Consider the following 6,592-nt stretch of genomic DNA (forward strand, 5'->3'; position numbering starts at 1 on the left):
CACTTTCCTCAGCACAATGCATATCTTATATGTGACCTCTCCCATACTATTTATACCAAACCATCTCTCTTCTTAATTTTCATCCTTCTTTTCCAGTCCTCTCTTTTTAATTTATTTTCTTCCTTTGCTGATGTGTCTGTCTTCCATTTCAAATCCATTCTCTTCCAGTTGTTCTCATATACTATTTTTCTTGATTTCTTCTTCCCCTTTCTCAGTGAATATCTTCCTTATTCTGTCTTCCATTTTTCTCATAAAATTACGTTTTGTTACATCACCACATTACTTCTTTTGTGAGAAAACACTCCTACCGAACAAATATTTTGATACCATGTAGCTACAACCCCTATTCATCTCTCATTTTTCATCATAAAATCAAAGAAATTTAAAATCATTTCCTCTTACATTTCGAGCTTAAGGAATATTTCTGTTCTCTCATATTCTATATCTTTATCTAACTTAATCATCCAACTATTCGTTCCCTTCCATATCGCAAAACAATCATCCACATATCTACAAAACAGAATTAACTTATATCCTCCCTTTACTATCAATTCCTTCTCCTATTCATTCACAATCAATTCCTACAGCACAGTGCTCAAATAAGAGCCTATATTGAGACCCTCACTGATATTGATGATTTTACTTCCGGCTATGCTGTACCCTTGTCCCAAATAGTTTCTAGTGCCTGCACCACTTTTTCCCTATCCCATTCTTCTATAATGTTTTCCCCACTTTCTTTCTAACTATATCCACTACGTTTCCCTTTTGATGATTGGGAACCTGCTTCCCACATCTAGACTAAACATTGCGTTGTATCCCGAGACCCCTTCGGACCTTTTATAAGGTTGTGCACCTGCTCAGTGTTTATCCCTGCTCTGCTTTCTTGTTTTCTCACTAAAACTTCATTTATTTCTTTAACATCTTCTCCAAATTTTCCAAATATTGCCCCTGGAATCCATCACTGGACTCAACTTTATATCTTCTTTATGTATTTTTGGAAAACCTTTTCAACTGGATACTCTTTATGCTTCCTTCGTGAACTCTTTAAACCCTCACAATCTCTTATGATCTCATGATGGGTACAGCAGAGTTGGAATTAAAATCATCAAGATTAGTGAAGGTCTGAACATAGGCTTTTGCTTGAAACTTGTGCTGGCGGAATTGGTTATGAATCAATGGGAGATTGAAGTTGAAGAAGATGAGAGATCAGGAATATTCCATGAGCTCGAAATGGAAAAGGAAGATACATTAAATTTCTTGGATATAATGATTAAAAATGAGAGATGAGCATGGATTTTAATTACATGGTATTGATTGGATTGAGTTGTTGTTTTAAGTCCACTTTATTCACAGTAAGGGTAATCGGGACTGGACCTACAATTTAAAGTGAAATCCCAATCACTATGTGCCTCCACCTTCAATCGAACCCGGGACCGCTTCATTACAAGGCGACGAGGCTATCACTGCGCCAACGGGGAGGCCTAGTTACATGGTATCAAAAGAAGTGTTCGGCAGGAGTGTTCTGTCAAAAACAAGTGATGTGATTATGTTACAAAACGTAATTTTATAAGATACATGCAAGACCGAATAAAGAAGATATGCAATGAGAAAGGGTAAGAAGAAATCAAGAATAATAGCCTATGAGAACAACTTGAAGAGAGTGGTTCTGAAAAGGAAGACACACACAACACCAACAGAAGAAGGAAAGGAATAAAAGAGAGAGGACCGGAAGAGAAGGAAGAAACATAATAAGAAGATCGTTTGGTATAATGGGAGAGGCTACAGAGATGATATGCAAAGTGCTGAGGAAAGTGGGTACAATAACTTACAGGAATGGAGGGCGCACTGATTTAAGTACAGCCAGCAAGAGGAAGGAAGAAAAGAGAAAGGATGGAGAGTTGTTATCAACAAGGTGAATTGCAGAGGATTAGAAAATGTATGTATAGGAGAAACGAAGAAGTGATTGATGGACGGATGAAAGCAACACGTGGATGATGTGAGATTGAAGATAGACGTGAACACCATATTCAAACACACTAGATAAAAAGGATATGATCTGTATGCTTTTTATCTTGTACGCAGGAGCACATTTTGATTTCTATCCATGGTAAGGAGCTTGGCACCATTAATGTGATGGACACAAAGAGCCTAAGTTCTCATGCAAGCACAATTTTATTTTCAATGAATTAATAACATTCTCAATGGAAACTGGTAAAAATAAACAAAATCCATGGTTAGTTTTCACTAGTACTTACACCACAACGACAGCCGATACCAGTAGTAGAACTATTTCTACAACCAGTACTACTAATAATAAAAGTCATAGTATTACATATTTTACTTACATTACACTACAAGCTACAATAGGCATAAAACTAGCATCGGGAAATACAAATCTGGCAGGAATTGTTCCCGAACCGAAAAAATTTACACGTCAAGTTTAAGATAATTTCGCTACAATATTTGTGTGTAACATGTTCTTTTCAGATATATAAATAAAGATATTCATAAATATACCTGGTCTTCTCCAGATGGTAAAACTCATAATCAGATATATCATATTCTCATTGATAAGAGAAGGCATACTAGTATAATTGACGTTTGTACACATAGAGGTGCTGACTGTGCCAGTTACCATTATTTAGTAATTGCTAAATTAAGAGAAAGACTCTCAGTGATAAATCATAAGCAACAAAATCTAAAAGTTCTAAAATTTGATACAGGAAAGTTTACTGATAAAATAATTAAGAAAGATTACCAAATTAAACTGTCAAATAGATTTGATGTTTTGCAGGATTTAAATGATGATGAAAATATAAATGAAACATACGTAAATAAGAATTGGGAGCACATACGTAATGCAATAGAATCAGCAGCTAAAGAAAGTATAGGATACCATAAACCGAGAAAAAGTAAGCCATGGTTTGATAATGAATGTCTTAATCTAATAGAAATAAGAAATCAGGCTAGACTTAGGTGGTTAAATAACTCGGATGATACAAATCTAAGCAATTATAATAGAATAAAGCGAGAAGTTAACCGCACGTTTAGAAGTAAAAAAAGAGATTACTTGAAAAGCAAAATTAACGAAAATGAAACAGAAAAAATAAAAATATCAGAGATTTATATAAAGGCGAAAATGAATTTAGAAAGGGGTGACAATCTAAAGTAGACTTGATAAAAGATAAAGACGGTGATTTTCGAGCTGACTCTAGCGATATTCTAAATAGATGGAAGAACTACTTTAATGACCTTTCAAATGTCCATGTAGGAGATAAATCAGAAGTAAATGAAGTCCACACAGCAGAACCTTTAGTTCCAGAACCTAACTTGACTGAAGTTAAAGATGCTATTAAAAGGCTAAAGAATAACAAAGCACCTGTCATTGATTTAATACCAGCTGAGTTAATTAAATATGGTGGAAATTCATTAATATGTCAAATTCATAAATTAATTTGTTTAATATGAAATAAAGAATAAATCCCTCAACAGTGGAAAGAATCCATAATCTGCACCAGTAAAACAGAAAGTAAAATTCCTTTGGGTATTAATATGTCTGACAAAATTTACAATTCATGATAGGTTAAAACAAGGAGATGCATTATATCCATTGCTCTTTAATTTTGCCTTAAAATATGCTGTAAGGAATGTAAAAGAAACTAAAGAAGGACTAAAATAAAATGGTGTGACACAGTTGTTAGCATATTCAGATGATGTAGACTTACTAGGAGATGATGTGAATACAATTAAGAATAATGCTAAAATATTTTTCAAATCTGCTAAAGAGATTGGTTCGGAAGTTAACAAAGAGAAAACTAAATATATGCTTACTGGCCGAAAGCAAGTGTTAGGTAATAATCAAAATCTAATTATTGATAACAACTCTTTTGAACCAGTTTCCAAATTCAAATACTTAGGAGTAATATTAACAAATAAAAATGATATTAAAGAGGAAATAAAAAGTAGGCTTAATTCAGGAAATGCATGTTACTTCTCTCTTCATAAACTTTTGTCTTCTCGTCTAATATCTAAGAAACTAAAAGTTAAAATACACAAAATAGTAATTTTGCCTGTAGTATTATATGGGTGTGAAACTTGGTCACTTACATTGAAAGAGGAACATAAATTGAGAGTATTTGAAAACAAGATCCTTAGGAAAATCTTTGGACCTAAAAGGGATGAGGAGACAGGTGAGTGGAGAAGGTTACATAATTTAGAACTACATAATTTGTACTCATGTCCAGATATTATTAGAATAATTAAATCAAGAAGACTTAGGTGGGCAGGCCATGTGGCACGAATTGGAGAGGAAAGAGGAGTTTACAGGATTCTTGTTGGGAAACCTGATGTTAAGAGACCTGTAGGAAGACCAAGACTAAGATGTAGGGACAACGTTGAGATGGACCTAAGGGAAATCGGTAATGATGGAAAAGATTATATAGAATTTGCTCAAGATAGGGAAAGATGAAAGGCCTGTGTTGCTGCAGCCATGAACCTTTGCGTTTAAGAAGGCTAGTGAGTTAGTTAGTTAGTTAACTAAAGAGTAATTTATTGAAGAAAATATACGAAAGTTATTTACCAGTGTGCGATTTACTAACGGTTGCTCAAATCGAAAAAAAATGATAACCTTAAATATAGTTCAGGTCTTGTGATTTCATCGTAACAAAATAATATTGAAATCAAATCATTAGTTTCAGAGATATAGTCGATTTATGAAAAGTTAGCATCTGGAATGTTATATTGGCCCCCATTTCAATTAACTGCCACTTCAAAATGGCAATCATGGCATTTTGCTATCAATACACACCCATATAACTGTAGTATCAATTAAAATGTAGAGCTCACAATTTAAACTAATTCTTCACTTTTCTCACTTTCCCCATATAATATATATATATATGTTATATATAAGTTTTGTAGTAACACTTGCAAAGTATTTGCAACTTATTAACGTCAAATAAAATTAAAGACATTGTAAAGGCTGGTAGTGCTCGACTGGTTCAGGTGGTTCTGAAACTGTGAAGCGCGGAATCAAGATTGGCCATGAGGAGTATCGCAACCCATCCGTACAGCATATTGTTAATTATTTATTTAGTTTTAATTTTAAATATAAATTTTACTTTGAAGCAGATCTTAAATTAAGAGTATTTGATTGATTGATTGACTGATTTGCTTTATTTATTTTTTCACTTCGCTTCTTATGCCACATTTGACTAATCTGGGAAGATTGTCATTAGCGTTGATATGAATAAATTGATAAATGGACACTAACAAACATCCATGTATAAGCCAGGATTCGAACCTGGTACTCCTGCCATCGAAACGCTATGTGCTAACCACTCTGCCACAGTAGCCGATAAGAGTATTTTAAAATAATATCCTTAGGAAAATGTTTGAAGCAAAAAGGGAGGAAAATATATGTGAGTGGAGGAGGTTAAATAATTTACATTCATCTCCAGATATTATTAAAATGATTAAATCAAGAAGACTTTGTTGGACAGACCATATGACACCAATGGGAGAAAAAATAAGTACTTACAGCATCCTTGTTGGGAAACCTGATGGTAGAAGACCTTGGGAAAAGCCAAGAGGAAGACAGAGGGATAACTTTGCGATATACCTAAAGTAAATCGGTAGGGACGGAAAAGAGTGGATAGATCTTGCTCAAGATAGGGACACATGGAAGGCTTTTATTGCTGCAGCTATGAACCCTCGGTTTAAGACGGCTAGAGAGTTAGTTAATTTAGTCATTTTTATGTATCTCTCTACGAATTTGCCTATTTCATTTAAATCTCGTAGTGAAAAAAAATCATAATAAAGTTCACAAAGTATTAGCAACACGGCCACAGATTTTCGAAGTACACTCTTTGACAAACATTGAAGATAATATAGTGGATAATCAACACTCATTGTTGCTGTGATTAGTTGCAATTTTAAGTGTGTTATCCTACAAAGTATCAAAACGAAGCTCAAATCTATCCTGTTAAATGATTTTCTAATTTCTTACTTACGGTACATATAATGTAAAAACAAATATTCAAAGATGAAAAATAATTTAAGTCAATTCGTAATGTTAATATCTTGTAGATATTCGTTTAACGCTATCATTAAACTAATATTTTGTGCAAATTTTATTACATTAAAAAATGTGAAATGAAAAATAATATACTTGTGGAAAATGTTTGGATTAATGAACAATAAAAAAATGTTTGGCTATTTTCTAAGCTGTCAATCACTACGACTGATACATTAATTACACATTTTACCTGGAATATTGTAGATATGTGGAACACAATTGCACATCTTCTTGTAAAAATCCACCTTACACTGCAACCTACAAGAACTGTAGCTGTAGGTTGGAGCCACGTCCAAATGTATTTCGTCCTTGAACACACAGTTCCTTTGTTTTATGGATAGTGCCTTTACATCTGGCTTACTGACGGTAACATCCAACGTATAATAATACGTTCTAAAGGCGAAGTAATGTGCATTGACTTTCATGTCCAAATGTGATGGATAATCATATGGTGAAGCAAAAAATACCTGTAAAAATGTAATCCTAAAATAAATGCCGGATTGATGCAAAATTGAA

At 33.6% G+C, this 6,592-nt stretch overlaps 1 long non-coding RNA gene across 1 annotated transcript in view; it reads right to left on the bottom strand.

Moving 5' to 3' along the window:
• LOC145998633 (uncharacterized) overlaps positions 1 to 6,302 on the bottom strand; it is a 138,621-nt gene extending 132,319 nt beyond the window's left edge. Inside the window, exon 1 of the long non-coding RNA XR_014443332.1 lies at positions 6,267 to 6,302. This is a non-coding gene — a long non-coding RNA (uncharacterized LOC145998633). The remainder of the gene's footprint in view (positions 1 to 6,266) is intronic.
• Between the last annotated feature and the right edge of the window lie 290 nt (positions 6,303 to 6,592).

The sequence above is a fragment of the Lepisma saccharinum genome, chromosome 14 (assembly GCF_977018435.1).
Source record: "Lepisma saccharinum chromosome 14, izLepSacc3.1, whole genome shotgun sequence".
NCBI classification, from domain to species: domain Eukaryota; kingdom Metazoa; phylum Arthropoda; class Insecta; order Zygentoma; family Lepismatidae; genus Lepisma; species Lepisma saccharinum.